Source organism: Dermacentor silvarum, chromosome 9, assembly GCF_013339745.2.
Source record: "Dermacentor silvarum isolate Dsil-2018 chromosome 9, BIME_Dsil_1.4, whole genome shotgun sequence".
Taxonomy (NCBI): Eukaryota; Metazoa; Arthropoda; class Arachnida; order Ixodida; family Ixodidae; genus Dermacentor; species Dermacentor silvarum.
The window spans coordinates 103,901,941-103,927,270 of NC_051162.1; the positions used below are offsets into that span (position 1 = coordinate 103,901,941).

A 25,330-nucleotide genomic window follows, 5' to 3' on the forward strand; every position below is an offset into this window, starting at 1 on the left:
AAAATTTACGTACAAACAACACAAACTTTTCCCACACGCGAAACGTGTTTAATGTATAATTATACATAACAATTACTTTTATTTATATAACATTCTTTTTATTATTAATTGACTTTTAATTAATATAGAGGTCACACATTGGACAGATTTCACTTTAAGCAGTATTTAACAACTGTACATATACGCATTCATTCATACAGCACTTGGGAAATCAACAACATATAGTCACACTATTCGGCTTATATAACACACATGGTCACATTACAAGCATACATAGCATGGTCACATTAACAAGCATACATAGACATTTTACACACATACATAATCAAGAACAGATACAGGGCATTCAAATTCATAAAGCACTGACAGAATAAACGCACGCGTTCGCATATAATGACACCATCGTTTTTTTTTAATATTTTTTTATACATGATAAGTGAACTTGCGTACAATCTTATATAGGCATGAAATGCGTCCCCTCATGTGTGCCGGAATGCAAATCAGTTTTCTGCTAAGTTAAACATTTTGTAGTAAAGACAAACCTAAACGTATTAGGTGGTATGACAGGTACAGGCAATGCACACAGACCTTTTAATATAAAGATGTGTAATTTTGAACGGTTTAATTACACTGTTTTAACGTAGCCCCGTGGCTTCGATGTTGCGCCGCTAATCTCGAGGACGTGACGGCAGCTTTTAGGCAGAAAGTAAAAACGCTCGTACAGTGCATTGGATGCACGTTTAAGAACCTCGAAAATACATTACAGAATTTGTTTCTGCGCTAAACTATAACGTACGATATAGACGGTTTGATGGTCCTTTTTGTCTCGCAACACGGCTAGTTAATAGTTCATGTATCACGGAGGCCAACACAGCCTAATAAGTGTGCAGGTGGCGCCGTTGTAATTCCTCCGTCTACAACGTGTTTGTTGGTTGTGCGAGCTGCGCTGTGCTACTACGATGAGTTTGATCGTGTGTTTTTGTTTTTGCTGTAATGAAATGTCACGTAGTTGGCTTGCATAATAGTGCGAGAAGGTAGCTTGTGTCTTGCTGCAAAATCGCCTTATACGTGGCGCGCCAGGCAGATGTGGACCAACGATTTTCGTGCCGTGCAGTGCTTTGCCTTGGTTTGTGGTTGTGGATAGTTGGGGTGCACGTTACAAAGAAAGCATGTGAATTATTAGCGTGCCTGAGCTCGTGGGGGTCCACTACGCAGCGGCATGTATGCTGGGACAGCGGCTCCTTTATTTTTAGAAAAATAGACGAGGCGCTGGCTGGGAGTAACATCGTCGACGCAGCACCGGCAACTTGGAGAGCGCTTTTCGACCGCGTCGTACCATTGGAAAGGTAAGTAACCGTGCTTGCTAACTACATGCGTATTGTGCGTGCGCCTCGTGTGTGTACGAAGTGCGTGAATGTAGGAAATTGAACTCCCACGACAACAGTAATACCTGTGCTGATGCTTGCTGAGCGCCGGTTGGCAGAATTTAATTATGCAAGTTTATTGCCTCAATGCGAAATTGAAAATCTGGATAATCGTGATCATCATGTGTGCCTGTGCGTGAGCTCCCCTTTTCTGCTGAAGTTGCATAATAGCGACCCATGTGCTTCTTCACCGATTCTTACTGCAATCCCGTTTCCTCGCTTATAAATGCTTCGACGTCGTAAACAATCTCTGCTTGCGAGGTTTTCGGTGTGCGAGTAGTTTATGAGAAGAAAATCACGGCATACTTTTTTAAGACAAGGTCTGTTGACATAACTTCTAAACATAAACATAACTAAATGACATAACTAAACCTGACGGGAAAGTAGCTTATGAAAGAAAAAAGAAATGATTTGTTATGCCAAAAAACATTTGTTTGTGATGTGCTGCTGCTGCGTGTTTTGAAAATATTACTCAGATGAAGGGGCCCTATTATCATGTGCTCTGTTGCCACCCTGCACTAGTGCAAACATTGTTTTCGTGACTATTTTTAAGTGCTCCTCGCATGTGTTCACCATGTGACAGCTTTAATGGCCTACTGCTATAAGTTAACACAGAACTTATTTTGTAGTGGCGAGGCTGTGACCACATAACGGAGGGGACTCCTTGGCTATGGCTGCCATGGTGCAATGTGTAATCTGGATGGTCGAGTCAGGTATGTATCAAGTGCACGTATTCCAAATAGTAGGATCTCAGTATCATTCGTCGATAAGTTAGTCGACATATTACTCAACACAGGTTACTAAATCGACTAAATATTTATGCAACTTGCTGTTTATTTGTGTTCATAGCTGTTTTGCACACATTATCATGTTCTATAAGAAAACTAGATCCAACATGTTGTGATGAGTATTTTTTCTTTCAACAATCTCTTGGCTGCGATTAACATTTTAGTTTTGCTAAGTACACAGTGTATTTATTACTTTTTATATTGGTTTCGTTGTTTTGAAACTGTTTCTTATGCTGTACCTTTTATTTCCGATTTTTATCTGTTTATGCTACACGCTTGTGCAGTATCTGCGCATGTAAGAATTCAAAGTGTAGTGGGCCAAATATGTCACAGGTCTAAGCACATGGCGTGCTTAGCATTGTTTCACATATTCACAATTATTTTTCTTGTTCCCAAAATAAATGCCATTGGCAAATGCACATTTGACAAGCTTGGAACTTGTTGAAATGATACATGAAGGCCAGTATTCACTGTGCTGCAGCTACTACAGTAGTGAAGTGTTTTCTAGAAAGCTTGCTATATATATATATATATATATATATATATATATATATATATATAAAAGCTTGCCTGAAATATATATATATATATATTTCAGGCAAGCTATTCCGATGCATGCAAGTAGGCATTGTAGCAGTTGCAAGTCTGTCCAGTTACATTGTTTTTCAATTTAAGTCAATACAGCATTGACCACATAGTTAGCTGGTAGATAGTTCAATGTATTGATACTGTGTCATTAAAGAAGCACACTACTTTGCACATAGTGCTAAAATGTCTGCTAGCTCTTATGGCATTTGCTGGTTATTGCGATGTTGCTCATCAAATGCATTTCATTTCAACAGCACCACACAGAAAATTCTGATTGGCACTAGTGTAACTTTAATAGTGATACTCAACCAACAAGGCTTAATTCTGTAGCTTGCAAGAATTATTTCTAATACTTTGGGTCCCTTTCCATGTGTTCTGTATCATCCTGTGTATTTCGTCAGCACAGTGGGCAGTCTTTTATTCATTCTGCTTGATGCTGTTCAGGTAGAAAGTATTAACCAGCAAGTCCAAATTATAATGCTATCGGTAAGACTTCTATTACTGGGTGGATGAATTGAAAGTGTTATATCTAATTGTAAAAGTATTTTTGACAAAAATATTGGTGTCTAGAGCAAGTATCTTTGCTAAGTATACTTGTGCATGTACTTTCTACATATTAGCTAGTATTTTAGCTACATAAAACAGCATATGTTGTGACTGCTGAAGTCAAATTTATGATTGATGTGCCTGCTTGTTTTTGTTGTGCACTTACACTTACTGCTGTGGTGTCTTAAGCATTGTAGCCGTGTGACAGCTGAAGTATTGCACAATGTCTAAACTAGCTTGCACCTACTATTGCTACAGTATGCCAACAGATACCTATCACCATATTTGCTCTTTTTCTGAGAACCAGCTGTGTTGGTTAGGTGCAATTTGTAGTATCTTAAGAGTTTGCCGGCCAGTTCACATAACCTTTGATGACAGAATTGACACAGAGAGGGAATTTGTCTTGTGTCCGTAAGGGGTAGTGTAGTCTATTCCTTTGATCATCTGTATATTTGGTCAAATGTACATAGGGCAGACTGGCCGGCCAGTGCCGCAAGATGCATCCAGGAGAGCACCATAATTCACTCAAGGGACAAGTATACTTATCCCACTGCACTGACACGACTGGTGCAGCCCATCAGATTTAGATTGTTTTGTTCATCTACGGTAACCGAATGACCAACAAAAACAGTGACAAACATCACATAAAAGAATGGGAGAACATGTGTCAGGGAGCGCTCATTATGATTGCATGACAAAGAGGAATGCTCGATAAATGTCGTGGAATAGCAATCACTCTGTGCTTTTTTATTGTATTTTTTTATACAAGTACTGCTTATTTTTGTACATTTGTATTGCAAGTAGTGTCCTGTTTCTGAATTAACTTCTGTCCAGTACAAGTGGACAAGCAGTGTAACGGTTTTGTTTAATCTTTCCATCAATATAAACATTGCATTGATAGCTTTCGTGCCCTGTGGTCTCCCTTCTGTTCCTTGTTGTGTTGCACTCAAAAGTTAAACATAAACATGCACCAACTTTCTCACTTACTTGTCAGTGTTGAAAAACTCAACATGCTTTGCGCCGGAACATTCTTACCATTTATGTCATTTTTAGGCAGTGTAGTCTATTCCTCTAGCTTTTCAAAAAGCATGTGAATATGTACTTCTGAATTTATGGTTTATGCAATGATAGCCTCATACCACAAGCCAATAGTTGTAGAGATACAAGCTGTATGTTGACTATCACTAATTGCTCAGAGGGGGATCAGAGGCAGTGTAGTAGTTGGGAATCGTGGTTTTGGAGTATGGCAATACACAGACAGTCGCACTCTAGCCTACGCTACCAGGACGTCACATGGAGGCTTACCGTGCCCATGCCACCTTCCGAGCTGAGTTGACGAGGGTTGCTGCTTTCGTGAAGATTACGAGGTCGAGATGTAGCGGAAACGAAACAGGTGGATTCATTTACATAGGAATAAGCAAACTTATTTACAAGATGAGGGCATACTCATACTGGCCAGAGTACGGAGCGCAGTACATCATTCTCCTTACGTGAGTTACATGTCACAGCAGACTACATCGTTCTCAGAGAGCACCATCTACATGTGTGTGAGAGCACTCCCCACACACTCAGGGTGTCTCTCGAATACCTTCCGTCTTCCCTAGGCCACTCGCTAGGGAAAGTGGTAATGTTCCAATTAACCAGTCATGTGGTTCGTATCGGCACAGCACACCTCCTCCGAGGAGAAGGCCGACACAAAGCCCATGCGCTGCCCCGAAGCTGCTCCTGGAAAGGGGGAAGCAAGCATACCAGGGCCAGTGTTTCACTGACGACCAGAAAGAGGTCATTGGCCCAAGCTCGCGATAATGTAAAGCTTCTCCCAGTCCCGGTGTCTTTTGTCGAAGTTGTGGGAAAACCTCTGCGTCACGTTCTTATGCCGACCTTCAAGTTGTCAATACTGTGAGCATCTTAGTGTTCACCACCATGTATTCGTATTCGCATGTACACCATGGTGTAGCCGCTGGTCGTTCCCGGGGGATGTATTTTTAGTTTTAAGAAGCGATTCGTCACAGGCAATTAGAAGTGGCTTGAAACTTGCTGCCCCCCGCTGGCCGATCGTAACAGCGGGTACTAGGAGAGCTCTTCTTGTTCGCTGGCACAACTTGTACCAATTTCTGCACTCCACAAAGCTGAAAGGCTTGGGCTCATTGAAACTGCTTATGTGTTGCTTGTATCGTCTCTTTAAAAGTTACTTTCAAAAAGAGATAAGCCTTATAATTTTGTATGCAGCCCCTACACTAATGCCATTGGACATCCCTGATCTTTCCGGTTGCATATATTGCACAGTTAGGCTTGCTTCTTTTTTTTGCTACCAGCACTTAATGACGTAAAACCACTGGCCGATTGCACAAACAATTAAAACATGTCAGAAATGCTTGGATTGATGGCACATTTCTCACGTATGTGCCTCTAAACAAAAAAATTAATTGCTTTTATAAGAAAATTTGGTGGGACTAGGTGAAAATAAAACCTTGGGTGTAAATAAGCACGCTTCCCAATGACACAGTGCCTCTTCAGTTCTGACTGACTAAAGGTATCCCTAGTGAATGTGGCATATTGCACATGCCACTTTGCAGCCATCTGGTTGACTAAAGGTCCTTACGCATTCCCACACGTAAGCAGTCTCGCTGTGTGTGTGCCGTCTTTTATTACAGGTACACCTAGGAAATGTATACATTGACAAGGAGAGGTGGGACCTGCTCCAGCTCAATGGCCGTGACTGCCTGTTCTGCAAAGAATCGGCAAAACTGGTGTCACAGGGACTCTGTTGGCGCTTCCTGAAGGACGGCAATGCCGTTGAGAAGCCGGCATTGAGCCCCCATAAATTGGTAGCTGTGGGTAGTAAGTATTATTCACATTCTTTCAGGTTTGTTTGTGTGATGTTTGTAAGAATATATGTATTACACTGAAATGATTAATTTTGTAGATGCATTTGAGTTATATCTTTCGAGGTGTGGTGCCCCTGAGGACGAGAAGAAATTCTGGTGCTCGAAAATGAATGGATGCCTAGAGACATGCTGAGAGACATTAAGTAAGCGTGTAATTGTAAACATGTGTACATGCAGTAAACCTCGTTAATTTGAATTCGTAGGCGCCATGGAAAATCTCAGAATTATCCAAACACAATAACACGATTCAGGCAAAAAATTTCATTACGACTTTTTGTTGCTACTTTTCTTTGCAACAACACGCCACTTTTAAATGACGAATTTTTGATTACTGAAAGTAATCAGCGATCCTGGTTTGTCGCGTCCCGTAGTTCGTGGCTCCAAGGATACTGTTTTCCAGCAGGACAACTGCCACTTTAATCGCATAATCATCGCACCCCTCAACTGGGTGGCATAAAAGTTTGTTTCCCCCTTCATGCATTGACGGCACTCCATACGTACTGTTGCAGCAAATGATGACAGCATTAATGACACATGTTCGCTACTTTGCAAGGTGTCCATTGCACATCACGCTTCAACCCTTTCGTGGTCAAAGACATGAACATACTTCTCCGTGAACAAATCCACAATGTTCGAGGTCATACATTTACGATGCCGGCTGCATCTTTAAAAATGTGCTTATGCTGTAACGTTTTTTGTCCTGCATGTGCTGGCACTGTGCAGGATACAGGGATTTTTTTTTGCGCCGACAGTTTGTCTTTTTTTTTCCCCTCGCCGGTGCGTCTGCTACCGCTGGCACATCTGGGCGCGCGGTGGGTAGTTCCAGTTTCGCCCCACAGGCAGTTCCTGCCTCTTGCACTTGCACAACTGATGGATAACTGGTTTCCATTCTCAGAAAGGGTGACAGCATGATACCTGCTGATTTAATGCTCACAGCTGTTCGAATACATCCTTTCCCAGGTGGGCACTGGCACAAAAAAATTATGCTGCCGTGCTTGCATTACCTTCTTTGTTTTTACGAAGACTCGCAAAATCATTGCTTATCGGTGCCAATAAGATGAAGGATTAGCGGTGGTTTCTCACTCTTCGTTTTCTGACGAGCGTACGAACTAGTTATCCTGAGTGCGCTCACCTACGCAGTTTAATTACACTATTGACGAATTATGCTGTAAAAACGAAAAAAGAATTTTCCCAATTTATGGTTGCTCTGAAAAAATTACGCTAAATTTTTTTTCCAAATGGATCTCACTGAAGAATTCATAAACATGTATAAAAATACTCTTGAAGGGCGCAATTAGTGAAAAAAATCCGCCTTCAAATGGTTACAATTGCTTTGTGCTGTTTTGCTATGCACCGATATGTGCAAGTTACACGTATGTCATTATGAAAGCTTTTGAGTGTGCGCTTGAGCTTAGCAATCGTGATTCTGGCAGACAAGCAGGAATATAGCGCTGTCCTGCATTATTTCTCGTAATGGTGACATTAGATGCACCGTGTCTTGAAACAGGGCATAGTAGACAACATGTATCCGATCCACAGCGGAAGGTTCGAATTATCGAGGTTTTACTGCATGTAGTTGTGTCAATAAAGTGTGTACCAGCCATTCAACGTGTGTATATAGATTTGCAAATAAAGTGTTTTCAGTGAATAATGGCTCGTTCCTTTAAATGCAGGCACACATTACCACAGGTACATTGCATGTCTAAAGGATTAAGTTTTAGAGGGCATGACGAGGTATGTGCCTAGCCTAGTCAAACGCAGAGAAACATTTCTACAAGGCCTTCTGGAATGTATATGTGCTCTTTATTGAGCAGATATACATTAACTGGTTACTATATATCTCCTTAATAAAGAGTTCCACATAGGCAAAGTTAATACAGACCCGTCACAACAGGACCTCATGGTGCAGGTGGTACATGAGATGTCAAGCCTATATTAGTTGTGCAGCACACAAAGCCCAACAGTAGCGTACAGCAGTACATGCAAGAAATACAAGGCCCTCACATGGCAGCGTATTCGTGGTATACGAGGGCACATATCCAATAATCTCGTATATACAAGCCATGTATAGCACATACATACAAGATTTTTCAATAGATCATAGTTGTGAATGTTGGTGTCAGTGCTAGACAGATTCTCAAGTGCTCCCAATAATACGAGCCATCATGTTCTAGACAGAAGGCATGTGAAAGCACATGCCTTCTGTCTACACAGCAAGCCCATACATTTAACCAACTAAAGACCATGCAGTTCCTTGTTTTTCAGATTGTTTTAAGTACAAATTGTTATAATTGCATGGGTGCTACTTTCCTGACAATATATGATCATGAAATGTAACACCTGTTGCATTGTTAGTGATTGTAGAATGAATTGTGATTTAATGGTCACGCTAGGCACTTCATCTACAGCGATGTTTATCAGGACGTCTGAAAGCCATCTTTCTTGTCAAAAAAACCTGCATCCACTCAATAATAGTGTACTTATTTAATAAGACACTGGCCTAACAATGGGACACTTGTCATGGTGTCACATAGAGAATATCATGTGCCAACTTGTACATATTACAGAAAAAAAGTATAGCTAAAATTATAGCTACTGCTTTGAACAGTGTGATTGATCAGTGACCAATAACTGCCTCCTGAAATTATTTAAGCAATGATTAAAACATAATTTGTTACTTTTTTGTGGCTTTTCACTCAACCTTTGTTAACACTGCACAAATACGGTAAATGGGACAAGCTGGGTCTGCCCTTACAGTGCATCCTCTAGCCCTTCACATGCTGTTTATCTTTCCTAACAATTGCTTTTGAAAATTTCTTTTCGTCATCCTCTCTCATTGTGCAGATATCAGCAGCAAAACTGAAATTCACGTGATGTGCGTGCTTGAGGGAACGGCAGGGTTATGTACAAAAACCCAGTGCACAAGGTGGTGCTAACACTGAAGGCCCCGATACTCGCACATGCATCCTCTATGAAGCAGTGGCGCACTGACGGGGGGGTGTTGTTAAGTAACCCCTCCCTGAGGCTGAGTTAAACCCCCCCCCCCCCCCCCACTTGCCCCGGTCACCAGTCCAACGTGTACTTTCAGCGCTCTGTTCACATTGTCATTAACATTCAGGAGGTGGCTTGAGGTCGAATTTTCCTGATTAACAAAAACACTCATCATTGTCTTGTATTTATTCATCCACTCTTCGATTACTTTGAGTAAAACACTGAAGACATAAACATCGTCCTTGGTGTCATTATTATTATAATTATTAGGCATTTCATTTGCTGGTGGATTCCTCTGGCTAAAGCTAGGAAATTGCATATTATTTCAAAATGCTTGCTCCCCCCCCCCCCCACACGAAAATGTAACCCCCCTTTCAGGCAGACATCCTGGGTGCGCTACTGCCATGAAGCACAAAGTTTCACTGTTGCTAGGGCTTGGAGAACGTGCTTTATGTAGCAACAATGAAGAGCTATACAATCATTAATCTTTTGCGTATTTGAACAGGCTTCAGCCTGCAAAAATGAATGCAATTTAGATTGCACATAAAGTCGTTTAATGATATACAGCTAACAAAGTATGAAATATGCACTAGTCTTGGGGAGTTCAATATAAATTGCTCTGAAGCGTTTCCTTGGCATCTTCTTTGACGCCACTTATTCAACAGACACAGGTCACAGTGTAAAGGTTTAGAATGGAAGGGGTGCCAAAAGGGATCAGCAATATGGAAAATATCGCACAAGTGCAGGAATAACATCTTATTCATCACAAATGCTCATCAAAGGTACCTTACTTACTACACTTTATGTAGTCTTGAACGTTACTTGCAATAATGATTTAAAAAGGCTTAGTTGTGTAAGCACAGAACAGCAATGACTAACTAATTCACTTCCTGTGCTTCTAAAAAGCAAGGAAAGGATACAATACAGTTTTGTAAAGTAGCTCATAACAGCACAAACTTGAAAACTAGCACATTCTTTCTGAGAAACTGGGCAAAGCACGAACAAACTGACCTTAATTTGCAGCGCAGACAGTTTGTAACTTAACACATTCACTGCGTCGTGGGTCACGGCCTGTGCTGCACCTATGCGGCTGCCCACTTACGTGCATTTATCTGCTTATGGCTGTGATAACTTTATGACACTTGAACGCAGAGGTATGATGTTTGTTGCATGATGCACGCACCCAGAAGAATACTTGTCTGATGTAAAAGGCTATGACTTACCGGTGATCCACACACGAGAGCTCTCCATCTTGTGCTGCCGGGTGAAGTTTGAAATTGCAACGAATATATATTGTCTGTTGTATTGGACGTGAGGTGGCGCGATTGTTTCTAAGGAGCTGAGTGGCGGCACATTCCTCGATTGTGTTGCGCGAACACTTTGCGCAGTTTTTAGAAATACGTGCTGTTCGGCTATGTGTGTGCGTTTTTCCTGCTACTCCAAAACTTTTCAGCGTGTGTACTGGAACTTCGTGCTTTTTATGGATGCAAAAGAAAGCACAGCGCAGATGAAACCAACGAATTTAGTTTTGGCGGGAAGAATGCACCGGCAACTTCGCGATCCCCCGCTGATGAGTCAAGTGCTTCCGGGCATGTACAAATGACGGTTACTAACTAAATATTGATGTTTATGCCGAAAAGTCTGATTGACAAGTTGTCGTCGGACACGCCGAAGGTGTATGTTTGACAGCAGCAGCGGCGACAGCGTAGCGTGCAGCATCTGAGTCGCCTCTTTTCTTGTACAGGCAAATTCCTGATTTCGTCAGCCAAGCCCACGGCCGACCCACGCCGGCTACCCTTACCTACCAGCCGCATCATCCCAGGAACCGAAGACACGTGTTGGGTCCGATACACCTGCACACCCGCCTTCCGGGGACAGTCTATCTGACCTTCCGGTAGCCCCTGCCTATAAATCAAAGCCGATATCACCGGACCGTTACAGCAGCAGCGGCGACAGCGTAGCGTGCAGCATCTGAGTCGCCTCTTTTCTTGTACAGGCAAATTCCTGATTTCGTCAGCCAAGCCCACGGCCGACCCACGCCGGCTACCCTTACCTACCAGCCGCATCATCCCAGGAACCGAAGACACGTGTTGGGTCCGATACACCTGCACACCCGCCTTCCGGGGACAGTCTATCTGACCTTCCGGTAGCCCCTGCCTATAAATCAAAGCCGATATCACCGGACCGTTACAGCAGCAGCGGCGACAGCGTAGCGTGCAGCATCTGAGTCGCCTCTTTTCTTGTACAGGCAAATTCCTGATTTCGTCAGCCAAGCCCACGGCCGACCCACGCCGGCTACCCTTACCTACCAGCCGCATCATCCCAGGAACCGAAGACACGTGTTGGGTCCGATACACCTGCACACCCGCCTTCCGGGGACAGTCTATCTGACCTTCCGGTAGCCCCTGCCTATAAATCAAAGCCGATATCACCGGACCGTTACAGCAGCAGCGGCGACAGCGTAGCGTGCAGCATCTGAGTCGCCTCTTTTCTTGTACAGGTTAGTCTTGAAACTACAGTTTTTGTTTTTTCATTCATATATTAATATTCTGCTGTCGCTGCTGCTGCTACTCTGGTTCTCTCTTTGTACTTTGCACTTCGTTCGTGTGCATCGTTGCCGAATTGTTGGTGTTTGGGCCCGCTTTTGCCCGACTGTGCAGAGGATGGGTGGGAAAGATGACGCCAAGGAGATAAAGGATCTGTCTAAACAGCTTGAAGCCTTCAAACGTGACATGCGAACGGAGTTGAGAGAATTGAAGGAGAGTGTAAAATACTGTGCCGATACGTGCGATGAAGTGAGCGAACTCAAAAAGGAATTCCTATCCTTGAAGGATGAGATTAAACAGCTACTCAAAGAAAACAGCACCCTAAAGGATGAAAACGAAAAACTGACACAAAAAATCGAAGAACTTGAACAGTATCAAAGAATGAATAATCTCGAAATCAAGGGTATTCCGAAAACTGAAAAAACAGATGACGTCATGAAAATGGTTGAAAAAGTAGGTGAAGCTCTTGAAGAAAGCATCCAGGAAAGTGACATTGACACATGTCACTGGGTCCCGACGCCGAAACCAGATGTGCATAACATTGTTGTTCGCTTCGTCCATCGAAGGAAGCGCGATGAATTACTCGCCAAGGCCAGAAAGAAGTGGCTGACATGTAAAGATCTTGGTCTGGAATCTAAAAACTCTGTGTATGTAAATGAACACCTGACACAAAAAAACAAGAAACTGCTTGCAGCCGCGCGCAAGAAGAAATCCGAGGTGAACTGGCATTTCGTTTGGACATCCAAAGGACGGGTGTTGGCACGGAAAAATGAGACTTCAAGGGTCATCCGCATAGCCTCCCAAAATGACCTCGAAAAAATGACGTCAGAGGGCGAATAGATTGTCAGGCCCGCCTACATTACCTCGAAAATTCTTTTAAGATGGGATTTGGATCGATCAGTGAGACTTATTATGACGTCCTTCGTCTGAACAGAGAAGCCACAGGTTTAAAATATTTTTCAACTATACATATTAATGCCAGGAGTATAAGGAACAAAGTAGACGAAATTGACAATCTAATGTCGTCAATAGAAAATAAATTTGATGTTTTATGTTTTACCGAAACTTGGTTATCACCAAACGACCACATACCTTTCTTTGAAGGGTATCGCTCGCAGCACATAACTAGAATCAATCAAAGGGGAGGTGGTGTAGCTATGTACATAAATGAAACGATACGTTTTACAGTAGTGGAAAAGTTCTCTGTAGTTAGCGAAGACGTTGAATGCCTTACTGTACATTTAGGAAAGGCCTCGGCATCGGTAATATATAGGCCTCCTACTGGCAACAAAGAAAAGTTTTGCAATTTTTTAGACACGTTGCTATCACATGCCTGTTCTAGCAATGAGCCTGTGATAATCATGGGAGATATCAATATAGATATGAGCTCACATGATACGTGGGCATGGGAACTGAAATCACTTCTTGCTTGCCACGCCTGCACAAATCATATTAAGTTACCAACCAGAGTTACAGCGAATAGTGCCACTTTAATTGACATCTGTGTTACAAACGTAAATGAAGATGAAGTATTTGCCGGCGTTCTTGCAAGTGACATAAGTGACCATTTACCCCTATTTTCCTTTACCAATTTCACTAACAACAATCGCTCTACCCATGCACCTTGTTATCGCCGAATAATAAACAATTTTTCTTTAGAACACTTTCGGGAATCAATTGTAGCTATAGACTGGCAGGCGGTCTACAATGAAAGTGATGTTAACACAGCTTTTAACATCTTTCTTTCAAACATACAAAGTTCTTATGAATCGGCTTTCCCGCTACGATATGAACGAAACAGAAATAAGAAAGTGCGAAAACCTTGGATAAACCGTCATTTATATAACGACATAAAAACGAAAAATGCGATGTACCACCTTTTTATAAAAACACGTGATCAAGAACAGTTCGCGGCATTCAAAAAGTTCAGGAATCACCTACAAAGCAAACTGAAGAAAGCCAAACAAGATTACTACCAACAATTGTTTTCTGGCATACGCAACGAACCAAAACGGATATGGAACGCTGTGAATAAAATAACGAGTAGAAAGTCCAGTTGCACGTCACAAATACAACTGCTGAACAAAAGTCAAATGACGAGCATGAACGAACATTTTGTACAAGCTGGATCACGTGCCTCGAGAGGAGGCGAAAGAAGCATGGTTCATGTAATCGATATCCCGCCAGTGACCAGCTCTATCTTTCTGCAACCCACAGATAGTGCTGAGATACAAAATCTGATAGACAAAATGAAGTGTACAGCCTCGGCAGGACCTGGCGGAATTCGGCCGGAGCCGATTAAATTTGTTTCGGGCGAAATAAGCGTCGTTCTAGCTTACATTGTCAATTTGTCAATATCTTCAGGAATTTTTCCTGATGCGCTAAAAACCGCTCGAATAACACCAATCCATAAAGGTGGTGCGAAAGATCAAGTCTCAAATTACCGGCCAATATCGGTCTTAAATATATTTTCAAAACTTTTTGAAAGTGTCGTGGTTGACAGGTTGTGGTCTTTCTTGACCAAACATAACGTAATCTCTAAGTACCAATATGGTTTCCAAAAAAATAGGTCAGCAGAGCAAGCCCTTCTAGATATCAAAGATAAAATAATTGAGAACATTGAAAAACAGAAGGTTACACTTGGTCTTTTTTTAGATTTTCGGAAGGCTTTCGACTCGATTGATCATAAAATATTATTACATAAATTAGAAATCTACGGGGTACGTGGCGTCGCTAATGATTTAATAAGAAGTTATTTAACGAATCGAAACCAATTTGTTCAGATAAATTCCGTTGCCTCTGACATTTTACCTATAAAGCAGGGTGTACCTCAGGGCTCGAAACTGGGCCCACTATTGTTCTTAATTTATGTAAACGATATTGTACGAATACCTGACTCACCCGACTTGGTAATGTATGCCGATGATACCAACGTATTTTTTACATCCAATGACACTTCCGAACTTACTAATATTGTTAACGCGTATCTAAATCGCTTGTCAGTTTGGCTGAGAGAGAATAGTCTAGAATTAAATACTGCAAAGACAACATGCATTTTATTCAGAGCTCGTAACAAGAACATACCCAATGAGATTAACATTTATTTTAATGAAACGGCTATTAACCATGTCCAAGAACAAAAATTCTTAGGCGTATGGTTTGATGAACATTTATCCTGGGGTTCACATATAAGGATGCTTTGCAATGACCTGTCTAAATCTGTCGGTATCATTAATAGAATAAAACATCTAATTCCGCTTTGGCTCAAACAACAGTTATATAATGCTCTTTTTTACTCTAAACTCTGCTACGGGGTCTTGGTATGGGGTACAACTTCAAAAACAAACTACAACAAATTAATTCTTTTGCAGAAACGAATCCTTCGTATGTACTGCAATCACCATGGCCGTTTCGTAGACCTTGAAACAGCGCCATTATTTCAGCGCTACTCCCTTCTTCGAGCAGACAGAATATACTATAAGAAGCTTCTGGTCACCATACACAAACAAAAATTATTCACCAAAACGGACAATGATGAAATATCTCGTTACCCTCTACGCCGGAAAACCAGGCACGTTCCAAAAACAAGAACAAATTATGGAAAACAAACATTCCTATATCAATCGACAGAAATATTGAACAAGGTAGGAGAACTGTTAAATTTTAGCGCTTGTGAAAGCTCGTTCAAAAAAGAGCTTAGTGCATTATTACTAGCCGAAGACATTGCTTTCACTAGTTATTGATATTTGGTTTCTTTCACATCTGTGCGTATGCATGTATGACATAAAAAGTTCATATAGGTACCATTTGTGCTAACTTTTTTTTTGGTTTACTCAATGCAATGAAGAAATGTATGTTATCACCGCTGTTGTAACTGTGGGGGCTGGGACCTCTGTCAGGCCTCTGTGCCTTTAGTCCCAGTCTCCCCTCGTTTGAACGAGAAAATAAAGTTCATTCATTCATTCATTCAAACTCATGCAAAATTTTAAGGGAAGCCGGGCGCACGCTGTACGTAAACAACTTCTACACGAGCTTGCCGCTCGGTCTTTGCCATCTAAAAGAAGACAATTTCATTTGCGGCGCAGTTCGCTCAACAAGGAAAGGGCTGCCATAAGAAGTCACCAAAGCCAAAGGCAGTGTGACAGGACTTTAGTCTAAAGATGGAGTGAATCTACTGAAGTGGATGGACAAGAGGCCCGTTGTGATGCTCACATCTGTCGCCGAACATGAAGCAACACCAATCACGAAACCTCAGGTCGTTCTCGATTACAACGCAGCAAAAAAAGGCGTGGTCTGTAGCAACGAAATGGCGTCTTACTACAGCTGCCTTAGAAAAGGATTGAAATGGTACATGAAGGTAGCGGTTAAGTAGCTTGTCAGTAGTGCCATCGTACATGCGTGGAACATTCGTGGCATGCCTGAAAGAAAGACTACGCAAAATATTAAATTCCGAGAAGGACTGGCCGTTAACTGTGCGGCCCTCGTCAAGACAAGATCGAAGAAAGTCCTGGGAGGAAGCGTGGCAACACTCTAAAAAGAAAATGGTGGGTCAGCACGCAGCCCAAACGACGCTAGGTTGAGAACGAAAAAAGTGACCACTTTCTTTATTTATTTTATTTGATACCTGCTTTGCCTTTGCAGGCATTTCAGTAGAGGGATACATGAAAAGAAGCATCATATTTGAGACCTATAACAAAGAAACGAATTACACAAAGCACGGTAACAATCATCATTACAGACAATGGATACAATCATAGGCGGAAGAACATTTCACTCTCGTATAGATCTAACAAAAAATGAATAGTGCAAGACGTAACCTTTAAAGGAAAAATCATTTACTTAGCGACTGTGGCCCCTTCTTTTGGATGTATAAGATGGCGCCAGGATGTACTTCTTAACAATTCTTGTTTTGGAATGGTAAATATTAAAAAATTTCAACCTGAGGTTTCATCTGCAATCTTTCAAGTCTTCCCATTTAAGTTTACTTTCGCTTTCTCTCATACTAATTTCACGATCCTAATTACCTAAAACAAATCGCACTGCCCTATTCAGTATTTTTTCAAGCGTATCGGCCAGCTCTTTGGTATACGGAACCCAGCAAACACATGCGTACTCTAACAATGAGCGCACTGTGGAGAATGCCCTGGCAAGCCCTGGCAATTCATGTGTTTGTCGTGCTTTAATTCTAAGCATAAGTAAGTTGACATGATAGCTACCTTCAACTACAATACGAGTATGATATAAACTTCTAAACATAGTTAATATTCCTACTAAAATTTTAACTTTTATCTACCTAATAAATGTTTCTATCACAGAAACTGACTACATGTGTTTCCCGATGGCAAGCACTTTGTATTTCAACATGTATTCATGCAATAAAGGTGGAAAACAGCTTTGCATCTTTAAAATAAACGCCCGCTGTAAAGGTGGCAGCGCCATCTCGTTGGAGCCAAAAGAAAGAGGCATAGCCGTGTGTCCCACCGGTGGGTCACTCCGCACCTAAAACCATCCCAAAAAAAGCATGCCGCAGTGAACGTGTTAATACTTTGTTATTTCATGATGCTTGTCTTAGCCTTTTTTCGTAGCCTTCTTATGATTATGATTGCTCATTTTTCATGGCCGACAGCACACAGATGGCTGTTGGTGACAGCTTTGTGCTGCTCAGTCCTAGCAAGTTCTCAAGGATTGAAAAGAAGCCCTTGGCTTCGGGCTGGTAGCACATGTCGACCACCCAGTGGAGGCAGAAGCAGAGGAGGATGGCTTGTACTGGGTCTGCCGTCTTCAAAATCTGATTTTCCGCCATCACCACGCATTCTGCCGTTAACGTCGAAGTTTCCCAGATGGCGCAAGGATGTGAGCTGAACCATGGTGCCTGCAAAAAAAAAATTTAATATGTAATTGCAGTGCACTGTAAATAGCTCTCCCAGATAATCTTCACAGGTAACATCTGTTGAAAGAAAATTTGGCTGGGTGCCGTTTATTCACATATTAACATGTAAACGATGAATATGAAAAAATGTCTTCTCATTCGCCTTCTGTTGCACAGCTTTGAAAATTAAGGTAACTATTTACGGGGTATTGATAATATTACTAACATCTCACTGTAAGTTATCTTACATTTCAGATACCGTAGTAAATATTACTAAAGGCTTTTACACCTACATATATACCAGCTCAATTATGCTGACTAGCAGTTCCTTGCTTTGATATCAACTTCAGGACACAGCACATGACCAGAGAGTAAAACCCCAAGCAAGCTTCAATTGCCTTTAAAATAGTTAAGTGTTCATAACATTTGGCATTGTGAGACATTTAAAATGAAGTGTAGGTATCGCTTTATCGAACATTCCAGCTTCTAAGTTATAGTTTGGAGAGTACCTGTTCAGCAGGCTCTTGGCAAGACAAACCTATTTGAGCCCTTTTTCTTTATATTGGGAACAGCGCGTGAATATATTCATTTACCGTAGGTACAATAAAAAAAAAAATTTGCTTAGCTCGGAAGGGTTTGGGTGCGAGCTAGTTCGTACGGATCTATAATTTTTACACAGCGCCAAAAAACACAGATGAGGGAGAACACGGGACGAGCGCTAACTGCCAACACATCTTTATTGAAGCCAGCACAAATATATATACTATTTGCAGTGGACTGAAAGAGAGAAAAAGAAGAAAGGGAAGGTGAATCATCGGCAAACAACTCCTGCTGTGAATGTGCCAAAAACATAAAAGCGTTCTTAACGCATGCGCAGCAAGAGTTGTTTGACGATGACGTCTTCCCTTTCTTCTTTTTCTCTTTTTCAGCCCACTGCAAAAAGTATATATATATTTGCGATGGCAAATGCACTGTTGGTAGTTATCGCTCATCCCTTGTTCTCTCTTGCCCGTGCATTTTATTGGTGCTGTGTAAAACTTATTTGCTTAGCACAAACTACTGGTTTGGTTAAGCTGAAATACAGCATCTATTCCTGACAACCTCTACATGACTTAGTAAGAACACTAGACTGGCAGACTTGGAGGAGGCGACTGTGCTGGCTACACACAAAGCAGATGGTGTTAGTGTGGACGTAAAAGCTGTGCGTGTGTTAACAATGATGTAGAAACAATCAGGGCTCGCACCATATTATAAGGATAGTTGAGGAGGTCCTTGACATGGCTCCGCAAACTGGTAAATAGGTGACAACATTGCCCAATAGCCACAAGAACCAGTTCTACAAATAGCTGATAGTACCTTTAATACTTCAGTGATTTTTATTGCAATATGAAGGCACTGAAGAAATTTTGAACAAGCCGGTGCAATGTTTGCTTTTAACCGATTTGTGCAAACCAACTTTATTTCATGCAGCCTGGCATATTGCAAGCTTGCTTCTGATGTGGTGAAACTTCACATCCTGTAAGAACAGTATGCCTCTTCGATTTTCCATTTCTGACTACACACAGGCTGCCAGTCAATGTGTGTAAAGACTGTGCATGCGGTATTATGATTTTGGTGTGGTCTTGTCACCCCGAGCTCTTACTTTAACATTAGCAGCTTAACTCCTCTGCTGAGCTGCAAAAGCGAATCCGTTGACAATGCAATTGTCATCAAGCAAATTGCATTAAGAACAAGCCAAACAGGAATGTTACTTGAAGTGAATAGCTTGAGCTATCTATGCAATTACAAGAGCATGTAGCTGTAATCACGTGATTTAAATCACCTTGAACACATCCACGAAGGGGAAAAAATTGCTAAACAGTTTCACATAAACCCAACGTTTGTGGCTGCCTTCCAAAAGACAGTGGCTTGCAAAAACACTCCAAATTAAAGGGGCCCAGTATTGCTGTTGTATTAAAGAACTAAAGCACTGTGGAAAAACACCAATGCATTTTGACGTCTCACAAGCTCACTTACTGTGGCCTTGACAAATGCTGATGATTTTTCTTTCATAGTGCGAGGCAGAATCATGAGGAAGGCGAGTGTGGTCAGCACTGCAATAGAAATAAGTTACATAAAACTGTGATATATGAGTTCAATTCTGAAAAAGGGGTTGTGGTCTTACATTTCTTGTCAACCTCATTCGAGCTCTGCGACATTTGAAGTATTTCCAGTGTGGGTGGTTCCAATTTGTTTTTTGTCAACTGCAAGACTGTGTCAATGTGACATAGTGCTGCCTCAGTGATAGTCGCCAACGGTGACTTGCCACCAATAAGTTCAAACTCACGGAAAATCTGAAAGAGATGCAGGAGAATATAATAACACTGTAAGACACAGTGAGCACCGAAAACTTACGAGTTCTGGTTTCTCAAGTGCTGGGTACTGTTCCAGTATGTCATGCATGGATGGGTGTGCATCTCTAATCCACTGCCGGCGTGCAGAAAATGTGCGTTCCACGGAATCGTGTAATTTTTCAATGTTGGGTGTGGCATTTTGCATTTCATTTTTCATTGATCGGATGTGGCCCTCTACACTTCGTTGATCCTCCATCTGCGTCACGTTTTTTAGGAGTTCCTGCAACAAAGGAAAGCACTTACTAATTGTGACGTTATAGATTATGCTCGTGACACTCACTTATGCATGCAACTTCACAAAGCAATTATGCATTTCCCCTTCTGGTTTACACTTACAGTGCAGCATTCTCCTCTGTTTTCATTGCAAATTACATACTGTGGAAGCATTGATTACATACTGTGACCAAGCAATTGATATACTCCTTTATTACTGTTATACTTCAGGTAGCAGGGATGAAAGTAGTGCTGAGGTACTACAATCAAGCTATGGCGGCAGCTGTCCCCATCTACTTTCTTTGGAAATTATGCAGGTGTACTGAACGTAGCCCAGGGCCACTCGCAGCCATTGTGGCACATGTGGAACATGCTTTCAAATGTAGGCATCACATAGTACATACTATTGAATCGGGCGAATTCAGATTTAGTACAGGTCGATTTCAACGTTGTGATCAATAAAACATGTAATTATCCTTACGGATGGTTTGACTTGATATGGTTGTTATGAACAAAAATCCATCTCCTCAAACCCCGATTGTTCTCGCTTGTGACATGAAGAGGAGGAAAGCAGGCTTCATACACATAGTGCATACACATACTGTCCTGCATTCATACTAGTAATGGAAACATGAAAAAGTAGAAATGTAAATATGCAAGGGGGAAACAGCTGACTTTCATATTTGAACACTTAGCCAGAGTGAAAGGAGTATGTGTGTCTGGCATTCTTTTGATAACGTTGACTTCCATTGAAGCTTCCTTTGTCATCCATCAGGTGCATTGATTAGGTGTGAAACGCTTGAGTTCTGTTTTTGTTTCACAGCTCGCCAGTCTGACTTGAGGTGGAAGAGACTTTGCATGTAACTGTAGAGAAGGGCAGAACGTAATGTTTTCAGTGCATTAAGAAGCCAGAAAAATTTGCAGTGATGAAGCAACCGTGAACTGAAGAAGGTGGGTGCGAATATCAGTTATCACAGGATGAGAGCTGAGCAAGCACGTTAGATGTCTAAGAAAGATCGAAGGAATACTTAAGATAAAAAAACTTGCTTGGAAGACATACACTTCAGGTTGATGAAGTAGTGATGCCTCGATGGGAGCATCGAGAAAACTACAAGGCAACTCCAACAAGTTGGTTAGATATGAAAACATTAAACCTACAGTGTTGTCTGTGTTCATTAAATTAATACAAGCGGTGTTGTAAAATGGAATATACTCACTTCACTGCACAGTCGCTTCGATGAAGCTGCTGAAGATGATGCTGAACAACTGTGTTTGCCGTATCGTTGCCGCATTTTTGCCACCTCTCCATCATTCAGGAACTTCTTTCTCTCGAATTTGCACTTGAATTTCAAGGCATGGTGCCACGAATCCTGCGTATTGGCCATTGAAACAGTTGTAAAGAGGATGTGCAAAATACTTGTATCTTGGACACTGTCAAATGTTCCTGAGCAATTTCACCCAATTCAAGCTGAACACAGACTCCTCTTGATGAGGATTTGAAGTTGCACTAGGTAGTGAGATAACACACTTCAGAAAACAGCTCGAAAGGTAGGACATGACAGGAAGCACACAAGGGCAAGCATTTTGTTAACTGTTTATTCCCTTAATTTCTGTTTTTCTGAAACAGCCAACATTTGTAGTACAGCCATATGCTATATCAGTGAAACATAGAATAAATTCTTGAGTTGAGCACATCGTGACGCACTTATTCTGAGGGCACATTTCATGATACTAGTGTAACTATCCTTGGAAAATTAAGTTTTGCTCCAGGCACTGTAAGGTACGCCAACGCAGACAATTTTTTAAAAAATATTTTCATTAGAACTACTGCAGGAGTGCATCGTAATCATGTGCACACACCAGCAACCATGATAATTTTAAGTAGCATTTACCAACTTGTACCAATGAAAGCTCAAGCATACCACAACCAATGGAAGGTTCCAGAATGCCACACACACAGCTCATGATTTAAGCATGATTTATAAACATACCGGTGGGCAGCTAGACAGCGTAATAGTCCCTCTACACTCAATAAGACTACCAAAACCTTTCAGTAAGCAAACCCATAGACAGTACATCAGTATTTAACCTGTAATGCCATAAACTTGAACGTTTTTTTCAGGTACTACAACACTTTGCGTTGTTCTTAAATACAGGAGATTCCATGAGAGGTACTATGCATTGTATATTTCCTATTGTTCATTTTTGTAATCTCATATGTAATGCACAGAAGGTTCAGTGAGATGCAACTGAATTTTACTTCCGATAGATGCTCATATTTTACGAGAAATAAAAACTGAACTACGAGCAGTGGAAGCATCATTCTCGTGCCACAGCATTTCTTCTAAATTCCCAGCTGTGCTGAAAGAACGCTATGTAACCTATTACGAAAAATATATTCGCATTCGTGGGAAATAAAATTGATTTTTTAATCGTGCATTAGTTATAAATAAAAGTATAAAACAAAGAACTATACACGTGTCAACTCTTGTGGAACAACCCATACATAATGTTTAACATAGCAAATTAGGTAATAATACAGAAGTGATGAAATGTTGGCTCTCAAAACAGAACACAGCAAATGTGCTTGTGTTAACTAGTCAAAGCATTGAGATCACCACTAAGCAATACACATGCATATCAGGTTCAACATCATCTCGGGGCTCTAAGCAACAACACTTCTAAATATTTGTGCCAAACTGTCACAACATTGTTACAATGGTAACTTTCCTTTCAACATGCCAATCTACATGCCAGCACAGTATTTCTTCATAAAAGCTATAACCTGAGGAGTGAAAATGAACATAGTAAATTTTGCACTTACATAACCAGACCCCAGTGAGTCTCTCAAAATGGTATGGTGCAAAACAAGCTGCCGTGCAGCTTCTTCATAGAGCTTTCCTGGATACCTACACAAATAGCCAGAAGGCACAAAGTGAGAAGAAATAAGAATGTGTCGTCATGGTAAGCACAGTACCGTACATAAAATGAAAGAGCTGCACTTTCTTTTCCCAATCTTGATGAACTGAGGCCCTTATTAAGGGGTGAGCTATTTCGGTAAAATTGTTCCGACCACATGTGATACTCCTGATTTCATTGTGCAAAAGGTGCGATTGCTAATGTATTCATAATGCATCAATTTGTTCACGTGCCCACCAAGCTGATGTTACCCATATAGTCTTCGCTGCTGTCACTGCCACCACTGCTCAGGTTCGGTTTGGCAGCACACTCGTGCATTCAGCCGTCAGTGCTATCGTCCTCTGATGTCAATGCTTTTCACAACCATGGTCTGGAGACAGTGCATACCATGAGCTCAGAATGCAAGAGTATGCGCACAAGCAGCAGCTGCACTCTCTTCAGTCATCTGGTTGGCATTTTTAATTATTTTTCTAAACTTTTACCTTTACAATTTGTGCTGCTGAACTGGGGATGGTGGTTTTACTTGAGTGAAGCCCTTAGTCAAGCATATACAGTATGTGAGAAATCTTCCAGTGCCACTGATCTGTGGATGCTTTGAAGCTGGACTGTCTAAAGTCGGACATTCGAACATTTGTTGCTATTCCCTTATTATGGTAGTATGACTACTTTCTGTTTCTTAACTAAGTATTTTACTGGAAAACTAATTTTTTTAGTGCAGTGTCCAACATCATGAATTATGAATAAATAATTATTTTCTGATGTTCATACAGATAAGAAATGTGATAGTTTTGCAACACAACAATGCCGGGATGCATTTCTGAGAAGTGAGAAGTGCACTTTAAAACACTAGGCTACACAGCCCACAGTGAGTTTAGTTGTACATATACTCACATTGTGTAGCGGAACAGATCAAAGCTGAGCCACTCAACAATGCGGCGACGGAGAGTGGATGTGACCTCAACCTTTGTCTTAGCCTTTGAAAGGTTATACAATATATCCTTTGGTGCTGCGGGGAAGACGTAATTCTTGGGGTCCAGTGTGGGCGCCAATCCTTCCACTAGTTGTGGAACTTCACACCTGGAAATGTTTAGGTGAATTGTGTGAGCAACCTGACTGGTTGACAGTGATTTCAAAAAAATAACTAAGGTCAAAGCAATTCTGAGTTACGAATAGCTGCAATATTTCATTGCCTTTGTTTTCCTTCCATTCAAGCTTATCCTTGATCTTCTGAAAAAGCTTACACCTGTCTTATTTCTCCTTGAAGCCTTACATGGTAGTAATATCCTTACACACAATAAGGTCAAAATAATCGAGCCACGCATATTTTTGTCTTGGCTTTGTGTCCGTGTGCGAAGTCACTTTGATAGATAGCATCACAGTCAAATGACTTGTTGATCAGGACCATGCCACCAAAGGCTGAATGTTTTAAGCATAAGTAGAAAGTCTGGAGCACAGAGCCACCTCACGCACAGTAGGCGTGCCAACCTCCCTCCCTGCGAACTGACATTAGGAGACACCACCAATGCTATGACTGTGGAGAAGCTGCATACCTCCAGAATAGGAACAAACAAGGCATAGTAAGTAGCATGTAAAGCTACATGATAGCATATAAATATATGCAACTTTTTTGAAATTACACACCGGACAGATGGGCAAATTTAGTGTCATGTTGGATGAGTGGATTTCACTGTTGCTGTAATTCACAGGCTGTCAGACAAAAAGGTTCAATAACACCGTAGAACGCAATTGCTAGTAAGTGAGGCAGTTAAATTTAAATACACTGCTGCATCAAAGTGTGTAACCGTTGACAGCAGTGCTTTAAAAATATACTGAATAATACTCAGCACGACATTTACATCACATCTGAATCCACATTTTTTATGATTTCAAATGTTATGAGCCTCTATATGAACACAACCATTTTTCCTCTGCTAGTGAAAGCTGTCTGGTCCTCAAACCGTCGAATTAAGCTTCAGCATTCTCAGCACTTTCAATTGCACAGTGTCACTAAGGTGTTGGATGCAGTGTCGTCTTCTCTTCGCTTATGATGCTTGATCATAGTAATATTTTTTTGTGTGAATATTTCATAAAATAACAATTATATAATGTCCCTCCTGATTTACCAATTGACACTGCCGTCAATTCTAAATGACACCCTGCTTCAC

At 41.3% G+C, this 25,330-nt stretch overlaps 1 protein-coding gene and 1 long non-coding RNA gene across 5 annotated transcripts in view; one reads left to right on the forward strand and one right to left on the reverse strand.

Moving 5' to 3' along the window:
• The window catches only part of LOC119463457 (tenascin-R-like), an 88,712-nt gene that overhangs the window by 50,087 nt on the left and 13,295 nt on the right, over positions 1–25,330 (reverse strand). The gene's annotated exons all lie outside the window — the stretch shown is intronic.
• LOC125940446 (uncharacterized) lies at positions 990–7,969 on the forward strand. Its single transcript, XR_007463667.1, has 3 exons — positions 990–1,346; positions 2,054–2,137; positions 6,001–7,969. It is a non-coding gene; the product is annotated as an uncharacterized LOC125940446 (long non-coding RNA).